The following is a 12,500-nucleotide window of genomic DNA, read 5'->3' as shown; positions in this document are numbered from 1 at the left end:
GACTGATTGATTATAGTGTCCTGCACCAAATGATGCCCAGCACAGGCTTACAAGACACTCAAAACATATACATAGAATTTACATACACCAAGATACACCACAAACAGAATACACAAAAAGAAACATTGATTGATTGTCTACAAGCTCACAAGGTGACCTTGTATATCAGCCTTCTTAACAATTTAAACCCTATACTTAAATTGAACCGGCGTTCCAGTCTGTTACAGTCTGTTAACATCTTGTCTTGATGTAGTTTGACTGTCATTGTCTGTTGATGTGTGAAATACAGATGGAATACTGGACACTGGTGGATCAGAAGAAGTCTGAGCTGAGGGAGAAGAATTGTAGGAGTTGTGGTAAGATTCTTGACTGACACACACACACACACACACACGCGCGCGCATATATGATATACTAACTGTTTTAGGCTACTTTAACTTGTAGGCTTGCTATTTTCACCAGATGTTAGTACATTTTCACAGAATGTTCACGTCCTGTCCAGAATAGTGAGTCCAGGGCAGGGGCATAGTTCCGCCGATTTAAAATGATTCCAATACGGAACTAAAACTTCCTCTGATTGGCCGCTAGTTGCGCTGTTCCCCTTTATCATAAAAATTATGATAAAGTTGCGGGGGGCGTGGCCAACTAAACTGATACCAGCCGGCTGTGTTCTTCTTTGTGTGCTGTATTTCGGGAGGCTCCGACCACATTCTCCCATGTATCCCTGCGGTTGCACGTGACCGTTGGCAGCCAATAGCAATAGCATCATCTGGTGCTTTTACAATCTATGATGGCAACACCCATGCCAAGGACCCAAAATGTGTCATTTGCGCAGTATAGAAACAAATGGCTTCACTTTGTCCATATATTTTACAGGCTATGGTCCAGGATTGACGTGGTTAAACCATAGACTGTAAAAAAATATGGAAGACACAAAGCCATTGGTTTCTATGCGGCGAAAATGACGTTTTTTTGTCCCTTGTATGGGTGTCGCCATCATTGTTTGAATGGTACCCCAGGAATCATAAGGAATGCTATTGGCTGCCAACGGTCACGTGCAACCGCAGGGATACATGGGAGAATGTGGTCGGAGCCTCCCGAAATAAAGCACACAAAGAATAACACAGCCAGCTGGTATCAGTTTAGTTGGCCACGCCCCCGCAACTTTATCATCAATTTTAACACATTAGGGACCATATTTGCACAAAACGCATATCATGGTAATTGAAAGGCTGCGACAGGAACCATAAAGTATGTATGACAATGTTTACGAGGAAAATGAATGGGGTCCAGTGGAGAACAAATCTTTTTGGTACCTCGCGGGGGGAAAACAGCGCAACTAGCGGCCAATCATGGGATCTTTTTCTTCCGGGAAAGCTTCATGAATAATCCAGCCAACCAGGGTATTAACCATTGGGCCGATGGGGCCGTTGCCAAGGGCCCTTGGGGGAACTGGGCCGCGTGGTCATTGACAATTTACTAAAATTAAATGTATATATGTTAATTAAAAATCAAATGTGTGGGCCCCTCCTCTGTTGTCTACAGGTGCTTTCTTGGCCCACAGATGATCCTCATGGCTTAAAATCCGAGTTGGATAGTACGCGTTTGGAGGGAGGGGGGTTATGGTGGAGGGTGGGGGGGGCCTAAAAAATGTATAGGCCAGGGGCCCTCGCTGGGGTTAATCCGTCCATGCAGCCAACTACACCCCTGGGTTAAACTAACATGTCCACACACTGTGCCCACTTAACTCATTCATAACTCGTCATACTGGAGGGGGAGGGCCAACCCCCAAGTATGATGTATGAACAAAATATAATCTATATCTATATATGTACCGTCATACTCATCATGTCTAATGAATGTGTGTTTGTTGTTCTTCTGTAGAGATGAAACAGTCTGGTCAGATGGAGATGAAGTCCAGGGATCAGACATCAACAGCTCCTGGTGACGAGGTTATATGCTTTTATTATTTGTTTTACTCACATATAGACCGTTCTGCTGAGCACTCCCCTGTAGAGAGCGCAGTCAGCCATGGCTGCGGTGCAACTCTAGTCTGTTGATACGCTGGACGAGGAGTTACAAAGATGTTCGCCAGAAGTGGATCAAAAATATCAAGGACTTTGTTTCCTCAGAGAACAGCACAGTAGGTTTTGGAAACGTTTAGTTACTCCTCATGTTACCATGCAGCCTTGGGAAGCCATGCATGTTTTTTTTTTGTATTGGTTTCCCTGGTTGTACGTACTCTCCACAGTGGCGCTCAGGAAATCAGTACATGGATCATTTAATAATGCATTTAATAATGCACACATCAATCCATGTATACTTACATATAATAAATATTCAAACACCATAATGTACATACTTACACAACATGTTTTAGAGCTGTCTAATACCTTGGCATTTGGGTTCTATATACATTATTCTATGATACTTGTACAAAAGAGAATATTTCAGCAAAACACATATTTCAGCAAAACACATGTCTAACATTGGTTAAAAATGTACCGTGCAAGGATTGTTTGAATATATCTAACACAGTTCACCTGTTCCACCAACACCCTTCTCACTTCTATTGTAATAAATCCTACACACCAATTTTGCCTCAAGGCTGGTGTGATCCTATTGCAAGATGGTCTCTAGTGTTTATGTACGTTATGTTTATTTAATAGTCATGACCTTCTTTTCTATTTTAGGTGCTTTCCCATGTTGTCTCAATGACTCATTTCAAAGATGAAAGGATGAGCAAAGCAAAGCAAAAGGAAAGTCTCACACCCTCCTTCTGCACAGCTGAGGGGGTGACGCTTACTGATACTCCACCTGAGAAGAAAGACTCGGATGAAGAAAGAGACATTAAAGTGTCCCTTAGAGGTAGAGGCAAGGATATTAGGGTGAAGCATAGTGAGATGGAAGACACTCCAGACGAGACAAAAGAGTTGGATGAAGAAAGAAACAGAAGAAGAGTGAAGCATGCTACAGAGATGCCTGAGGAGAAATCTGAGTGGACTCTTGGCCCTCCCTTCACACCTAGAGACAACCTTCCATTTCAGTCCCAGACTCAACCCCAAATCAACCCACTGGATTCCATCAAGCATCATGCAATCACTGAAACTCCTTCTCCACCTCCTAGCACATCCTCTGACCCAACACTCAGCAGACCACACAGGATTTCTTCACAGAGAACACAAGACAGAAAGAGAAGGAAAGAAGAGTTGGAGGAGTCTGTTCTTCCTTCGCCATCCCTCCCTCTGCTTCCCTCTTCAACCCTGTCAACCAGCCTCCATACATCTTCCTTATCTTCTACACAAGTGCCCCCTCTCCCCATAAATAGAAGGAAAGCAGCAGAGATAGAGGAGCCTGATATTCCCTCTTCTCAAGATGTCCCACCGGAAGTAATGTTGGGTGTCTCCCCCATGCCATCCACATCACAACAGCCTTTCCAACATTCCCAAGAAGAAATGATGTCATGTGAAACACATTTGTCAACCACAGACCGTCCTTTTACCGAGTCACAGTCCTCTGTGCATCACTCATTGGAGCTCCAAGAAGAAACTGATCTAAGTTCATGCTTCAGTGGTTTGAGGATTGAAGAATCCATCTCCCTGCCTCGTTCTCACAGCTTACCCTCACTGAGCCTAATTCCATCTATGGAGAACCAGGCAGGTTTCAGAGCAAAGCGCTCCCACAGCCTAAATGATGTTACACTACTGGGCAAAGCACATAAATTTACACCTGATATCATTGTTGCTGAAAACCAGGAAAGCTACAGGTTCCACTCTACCCAAGCAGGACTGTTCCAATGCAGCGTGACCGACCTGGTGTTTAAGATGGAGACAGAGGGAGATGTGACTTACAGGACAGTCCCATGGCACCGGAGGCTTCCATCCCAGCTTGACAAGAGGCCTGCAGGACCACTGTTTGACATGAAAGGTTCTCAGGGGTCTGTGTGTCAGCTGCACTTTCCACACTGTGAGATCCTCTCCACGGGTGCAGGCAAGTTCTTGTCTGTTGTCCATGTGATGGATGATGATGGCTTTGAGTTGATCAAACCCCATATGATCACAGAAACTCATGTTATCATAGATGTAACGGGTGGGTTTTCTTTATTTGGTCTCATCATCGAGAAGTTGTTCGGGCACAGTCTTGTCCAGCCCAGCCCTGTCCAGGCCAGCCCTGTCCAGCCCATTACTGTCCAGCCCGGTCCCGTCCAACCCGGTCCAGTCCGACCTGGTCCTGTCCAAGCATTGGTGTCACTGTTTTATACACCACCAATTGACGAGGATCATCCCAGTTCAATTCTGAAAGTGTTGCTGCTGCCTCGGAACGTTGTGATGAGACACGTGCTGAAGGAAAGGAGGGAGATAAGTGCAGAGGAGATTTACATCGAAGTGTCTCCCTGTAAACTGATCCCAAATCAAGAATACACCCTCGCCACCTCCCCTCAAGATGATTCCATCATAGTTCTACCAACAAAGGCAGAATTCGAAGTTGATCAGTCGTCCTACCACAATTACATGCCAACATTTGTCATGAATTTAGAGGGACCCTTTAGCCATGTTAGGCTGCGTCTAAGCAACAGTAACAGCGTCTGTACCTGGGAAGGTTATGTGAAACTTTCAGCTGCTGCTTTAAGAAAGCAACAAGTTCAACGCACGCTGACTCTTCCAGCAGAAGAGAGGCTGTTTTCTGTAAGGGACAGCTTCATTGACAGCATTTCTCTTCCCAATCTCAACTATCTCCTCGACAAGCTTTTTACAAAGGAGGTGTTAACTGATGCTGAGCGGGAGACGGCTGCTGAGATGCAGGCCAAAAAAGACAAGGCACGTTTTGTCATCGACACAGTGAGGCACAAAGGGCCTGCTGCAAGTTTAAGCATGATCATGATTCTCTGTGATCTGGACATGTGCCTCTCTAAACATCTTGGGTTGATGTAGAACTGTACTGATTACTTAAAATACCTTCTGTATTCAGGCAACTTCATGATTCTTACTTTTTTCTATGGATGAAAACAGAAGTTGAACACAGTTTAAAGGCACCATGACATGGTCAGAAAAAATCTTATTTGATACTGTATGTCACTATGACTATGATGATGAAAATTATGATGAAACATGTTTGTTAACTATACTTTTTTCACTTACGAAAACTAAATAAAAATGAAATAAAAACTAAGCTATGATGACTAAAACTATGATTAAATGTACTGACAATTTTGTGAACAAATAAGAACCAGACTAAAATGTCAGGGAGGGACCAGTGGAGAAGAGATCCAGTAGAACTAAAAGACAAATCATTTTATGCATGGTTGTGCATGGGTGCAGCGGCTGGAAAATAGCCATTTACAAGTTATATCGGCTATTTTCAGCACACAGCTACTGTATGTCATTCTTTTGTAGCCAGTATAGAGGGGAGCCGGGCTTTGGGCTTCACAGGAATTCAAGTAATTTTAGAAATCATAGAAAAGCATACAGATGCACATCAAGTTTATTGCCCGAATGGCCGTTTCAAGATCATCTACAGTATGTACAACCCAAGGCTCAAATTAAGTTCATAGTCTTCGAAAAGGTTTGTTTAGTTACAAAGTTTAAGATTGGGAACATAGGAATAAAAAGTATTGTTTGGTCGTCTGAAAAAATATATATATTCTTTAGGTTCAACTAAAGGAAAGTTATTTGAAATAAGCTGTTGTTTTGTACTGTGTAGCAAGGGCTCCCTTTTCAGTATTGATAAGAAACGGGTTTGAATTCTGTACAAATTCAGTAACTTCTGCAATTACAGTTTTGTCAACAGCACAATTGTTCTTTTTAGTTTTTTGCGATATCTCCTCAACACCTTTTGCTGTGTGGGAAGCTGGGAACTTAAAGTGAAAGCATGTCATTAAGATTTTCAAGTATCACTTGAATGGCATTGCAAGACATATGGAGATGTGTTTGCATACACAGTAAAGGGGCCCCAACCATCCTGTAATAGGCTATTCCTGTAATAAATACAAATCTATAGATTTAGACTCAGTGGTCGGTTCAACGTTAAAGCCAACTTCAGCCTGACCCTCACTCAGCATCCCTTCTTCACTGTCCTCTGTAGGCTGATTGCTGTTTGCTATCAAAACTGAAGGTTTACAATCTTTCAGAGATTGATTCTCATGACTGCGACTTCAGTGAGATCTAAAAGTTCCTGGCATGTTTGCCTTATAGCTACAGTTTATGAAAGGTCACATACCAGAAAAACAGATTGACCTGTAAAGGTGGTGGAAATAATTATTTTCATCACAGACCTCGTTAAATTCACAAATGTCACACTTAATTGTAGCACACACTCTTCTGTTCTTTTAGACTGGGGATGAGGATGAGATCTTGAAAAGATGGGGTTTCATTGAACTCTTAGTATTGAAAGTACTGCACATGGATAGTTGTAATACAAATGTAGGCCTATATTGTATTATAATCACAGTTAAAAGGGTCAATTTGTTTCTTACGATAGGGGTACTTTTGTGTAATGGAAAATGTAGATATGTTTTATGTGGTACGGTGTGGTGTGGTGTGGTGAGGTGTGGTGTGGTGTAGTGTGGTGTGGTGTGGTGCTAAAGCTGCAGTCGAAAAGGGGCTTATATGAACACAGCAGTGCAGAAGTCATCCACATGGTGCCAGTGATGGAGTCAGTAGTGCTTCAGGACTTCTTTTAGGTTTGAATGGAAAAACTCCTTAACCTCACAGAAACCTTGCCTAAAACTAACTTTAACCCTAACCTGACAAGAGATTATGCCTAAACTTACTGTAAACTCAAAACCACGCCCACCTGGGCGAAACACCTGCCAAAGAGGGAGTCTCCCCCCTGCTAACTCTCTGAACTCATACAATACCTCTTGCTCCGTCAGGTCAAGTGATGCCAACCTCCTTAGTTTACCTTTCTTTTATAGTTTTTAACCTTTTTAACTCGTTCTTCCATGTGAACTTCTTTTGTGAGCTTTGTGTAAAGCAGTCGTTCTCAAGTCAACCTTTTCAGGCCGCGACCCCCAAAATAATCATATTTTAACTGGGGTTCCCCCCACCCCGACGAGCACTATGAGTTGAGGCATAACATTTTGTATAATACGGGTCTATTGTGAAAATAGCAGATCTACATTGTGAGCATGTAGATCTGCTATTTTCATTTTTTTACTCTAATATTTGACAATTTAGCCAATGTTTAATTTGTCATTTTAGAGGTATTAAAAGGTCCTTAAATTGTCACTTTAGAAATGTGCAGAGACCCTCTATAGTATACACTTAAACTTTATGTTGGTTTGTTTACCTTTGAGTGAGAAAACAATGTTGCACATTATGTTAATCGTCTGGGGGACCCCCCCAAAATAATTTGGGGACCCCCCCCCCCCCCCCCCCCCCTGGGGGTCCCGGCCCATAGTTTGAGAACCACTGTTTTAAAGCTACTTATTTGAGTACCCAGAAAAGCACTATATGAATCGTGTTTATTATTAGTATTGCCTGCCTGCCCCCAGCCTCAGCCTGCTCCCTGCCACTGCTCCAAAACAAACACCAGCAATCTCCACAGTTCCTCCTTTGTTTAAATAAACGCCCTTGGACTTAGGCTTTGTTTTATTTCTGCATTTGGGTTTGGCCAGTTGTGTTATCTTAAGTTATCTTAAATCCAGGGCTTGTCAAGATGGGGAGAATAAAAGTGTGGAGAATTATAATACCTCGTTAAAGTGACCATGTTGTTAAACTTTGCATTTGTAGTTATTTTACAGTAATTTAAAAACATAATAACCAGAAGAGATAGACAAAGAGGCATTCATGGATTTATATTTAAAAGTAACTTTTATTTTCCCCCCCTGGACATTTTATTTAGGTTGTAATGACTTATAATTAACGGTTGAGAACTCCTGATTTATATTTTACCAACTACTGTAGTTTAAATGCATAGGTTGGATGGAAGATTGGATTTTATAAGATTTACAACTGTAGGCCTATACTATAAAGTAGTACACAAACAATGGGTTGGGACCCAATTTTTTGGACGAGGGCCCAGTTGTATGGGCCACAAGCAACATACGTGTGTGTGTGTGTGTGTGTGTGTGTGTGTGTGTGTGTGTGTGTGTGTGTGTGTGTGTGTGTGTGTGTGTGTGTGTGTGTGTGCGCGTGCATGCGTGCGCGCACTCGCAGGATAAATGCACTTCTCTTAATACAGTAAATAAGTGCAGCAAGGTTTTATCATAGCAGTTCTACTATCAGCTCTCTGATATAAAACAAAGGAAGTGACTGATTTAGTCTAGCATTGTTAACAGGTGCATGATTACACAATGTTCTTCATGTACAGGAATCGCTTGAGTCAGTACAGTATGTTGACACTGGAGGACGGAGCATATAAAGTCTGGACTTGTTTCTTCAAACACAAACTCGGTAGACACTAATAAGGTAGGACTGATCTGATGATACTCTATTCTATTCAGGTTTTTTTTTATCTGACAATACTATATTCTATTAGTTTTTTCTTAGGTACAGTATAAACATGGGTATGATGGAAGGTATGTATAACACGGTTCTATTGTGAAAATAGTCACAATGTGTTATGAGCATGTAGATCGGCTATTTTCACAATCAAGCCTCTAATATTTGACAATTTGTCCAATGTTTAATTTGTCATTTTAGAGGTACTTAAATTGTCACTTTAGAAATGTGCATACAGTACAGTAGGCTATACATTTACACTTAAAGCTATACTGTGTAAGTTGCTCAACTTGTGGTCAGTAGCTCTATAGCAAACCTCGGTCGCGTCCGCGTCTTTCGGCCGTTTTTCGGTTCTCACACCCCCGTGTCTGCCTCCACCTCGCCGAGATCTATATTTTGAGGGGTCCCTGGTTGCTGTGCGTTCAGCCATTCCGGAGATACACTCCTTCACCCATGCTTCACCGTGCACCCGAGTATAGAGACACACGGGAGACTACAAATATGGCCGCCCTAGCGACCCCACTCCAAGATGCGCTGTGATTGGCCGGCAGTGTATAACCCTCGCTGTGATTGGCCGGTAGTGTGATGACGCAATTTTGCCACGAAAACCGGTCCCCGGTAGGGATCATAGAAAACATATAAAGAGAAGGCTTTAGAAGCTGAAAATAACGGAGTGGGGGTTCTAAAACTTTAGCGATTTAACTCTCCTACTGCCAGATTATTTATTTATTTATTGGGTCTGGTGCCATCAAAAAGCGGCTTACCTTTGCGACGTTATAGTAGATAGACAGACATTTTTTTTTTTTTTTTTTTTATTGTGCAATAGTGCACTTTGGTCTGCCAGGCAGCAGAGGGCGGCATCATGCGAGAATGAATGTGAATTTGCCTGTTATGTGTTGAAGAAGAAGAATACCAGTCACTGGCCACAGAGCCTTACAGCCAGAGGAAATCAACAAGGAAGTGAATTGTTCTCCGTTGATGTTAACGCATAATGGATTTTTTACACCATCACAGCGGAAAATGTGTTTACAGTACACGGTCGCGCGACCCCTCATCAGCTTACAGTCATCAGACGAACGAACCGAACGAGCGCCGTATTGGCATCGAGGTTCTGTAAAAAATGGGGCGAATGTTAACGTTCAAAGCGTGGGGAGAGTTAACAGTTAGGACAATTTTAAGATTTGTTTTATAAAAAAAGTTACATGGTATAACTTTAAACTTTAGTTTATGTTTGTTTGTTTACTGTTGACTGAGAAAACAGTGTTTCACATTAAGCTCATCGTCTGGGGACCCCAACAAATAATCTGGGGACCCCCTTAGGGTCCCTACCCACAGGTTGAGAACCTGGCCTACAATACAGTCCAATCTAGCTGACTCTGGAATACAAAGAGTTTCTACTCCTCGGCAACGCCAAGACTTACGAGAAGAAAAAAAAAGAAAAAGAAAATATATATAGATAGATAGATAGATAGATAGATAGATAGATAGATAGATACATGTAATCTGTCCCTTCCTGGCTCAGAATATTTGAAGCTCAGCCCCTAAAATAAAATACCTATACCTGTTATAATTATAATGGTGATTGTTGTTGTTGGTGGTGGTGGTGGTATTATTTTTATAATGCTGATTACACAATGTTTTCTCTGACAGGAATGGCTTACCTCAGGCTTGTGATGTTGGGAGAGTGGGGGTCTGGAAAGAGTTCAGCAGGAAACACCATTCTAGGAGGAAGTGGTTTTAAAGTTCATCAGTTAGGTCAGAGGTCAGTGCAGTGTGAGGTGAGACATGGTGAAGTAGCGGGGAGACGTCTGACAGTGGTGGACTCATCAGGCTGGCTCTACAACAGACTACAGTGCATTCCAGAGATGGACAAACTGGAGATCCAGAACAGTGTGTGTCTCTGTCCTCCTGGACCACACGCTGCTCTTCTGACAGTTCCTCTTCATCGAGCATTCACCAAAGCAGGGAGAGTAACAGTAGAGGAACACATGTCACTTCTGCCACAGAGCGTGTGGAGTCACACTATGGTACTGTTCACCTATGGTGACCGTCTGGGAGACAGAAGTATTGAGCAGCACATCAAGGCTGGAGGAGAAGACCTCCACTGGCTTCTTGACAAATGTGAGAACAGGTTCCATGTCTTCAACAATGAGAAGAGAGATGACACTCAGGTCACACATCTGCTGGAGAAGATAGACCAGATGGTGGCTGGAAACAGTGGTGGACACTGTGAAGTTGATGGAGATGTTGCAGAGAAGTTGTCAGAGAGGAAGAGGAACATAGAGGAACGTGTCCTGACATTGATGACCAAGACACACAGACAGAGAGCTGTTCTGAAAGCTCTGTTTGAAGGTGAGTACTATACAATCAATCAACCAACCAATCAATGAATCAGTCAGTCAGGCAGGCTGATAAATTATCAAACTGATAACATTAATACATCACAAATAACATTAATACATCACTTGTAGATTAGAGCAGTGGTTTCCAAACTGGGTGTCAAGACCCCCAGGGGGCTTTCCAAATTATTTTCGGGGGTCCCCATATGATTAGCTTAATGTGCAAAATAGTTTTCTCACTCATCAGTAAACAAACCAACATACAGTGTATACAGGGTATCTGAACATTTCTAAAGTCAACATTTTAAAACTTTTAAGAGCTTTTTAACCAAAATGGCCAAATTGACATATTAAAATAATTGAAAAACCAGGCATAGCAGCTGGTAGTGGAGCATACTGTATATGGTATGTAGATTAAATATGTGTGTGTGTGTTTGTTGGCCCTACTCCTATCTCCGGCTCATGCCAAACTTTGCACACACACTCCTTGGCTGGCAAACCACAACCTCCCCTTATTTCTCACATGCCCCTCTTCTAGCGTCACCATGAGGTTCCTTTTTGCAGTGTATATGTTACAGTTAGTTTGGGTAACTCAGTTAGATTGGGGTAAGAGCGTTCGTTTTGTAGTTCACCACACACCCCTACCACCACCTGGATCAATTAACTTTGATAGTTACTTATCAACACACCTGTGTAATTCTGCATATTGACCACACACACGATGGCGACAACAGCCATTCACTTGGGCAGTTGGTGACATCACTGGTCTGCGACGACCCTTTGTTTATCTACTAGCCTATCGCATCTGTGTTTAGCCATTAGCTTACTATGCCTAACCCTAACCCTAACCTTAACCTCAGTAAAACTATGCCTAAACCTAACCCTAACCCTAACCTTGTGGGGTGATGCGCTATCCTGCCGACGCTACATTGTCTCGTTGTCATTGTTGTGGATCAAAGCGACCGCTTGCTCCGCCCCGTGCCGCACGACGAGCGCTCCTGTTCTCAATCTAACTGAATATCAAACTAACTGTGACATATACATGCGACCTGACGGTCGCTTGTCTCCCGATTAGGGAGTCTTACTGGTGTAGTTGTGTTGTTGTGTCAGGAGAACATCAGAGTCTACCAGATGTGAGGCTGATATTGGTTGGAGGAGACGAGAATCTGAGGAACAGAGCTGGAGATGTCATACTGGGGGGATGGAGGGTGAGTAATATTATGAACTTCAGATTATACAGTATGAGTGTTAAAACATTTTCATTTACTGCTTAAGGTTTTAGCAGGTGGGGGCATGCACACACGTGGCTAAATATTCCTTTTTTAGACACAATAAGCTAGCAATGTCTTTACTACTTTTTACAGTAACACTACTGGCCCCCATAAGTCACATCTGCCCATGAAAGAGTGCGGTGCATCTTGGGAATGGGCTTATTGTGTCTAAAAAGACATAGGCTATTTAGCCACATGTATGCATGCCCCATCCACAGAAATCAAAATCCTTAAAACCTCCCAAGTGACATTTATTGATTATTATTACTAACACTAACGATTAAACAGACAGAATGTGTCAGACAACAGAGACAAGTTGCTGGCAGAAATGTGAGTGTGGTGATCTGTCCAGAGTGGTTGACTACACCTCCATCACAGAAGATCAAAGATGTCCTTCTACATGGTGTGACTCTGTGTTCTCCTGGACCCCACGCGGTCCTGGTGAATGT

Source organism: Nannobrachium achirus (genome assembly GCF_963921795.1).
Source record: "Nannobrachium achirus genome assembly, chromosome: 15".
NCBI classification, from domain to species: Eukaryota; Metazoa; Chordata; class Actinopteri; order Myctophiformes; family Myctophidae; genus Nannobrachium; species Nannobrachium achirus.
This window is presented reverse-complemented; position numbering follows the sequence as displayed.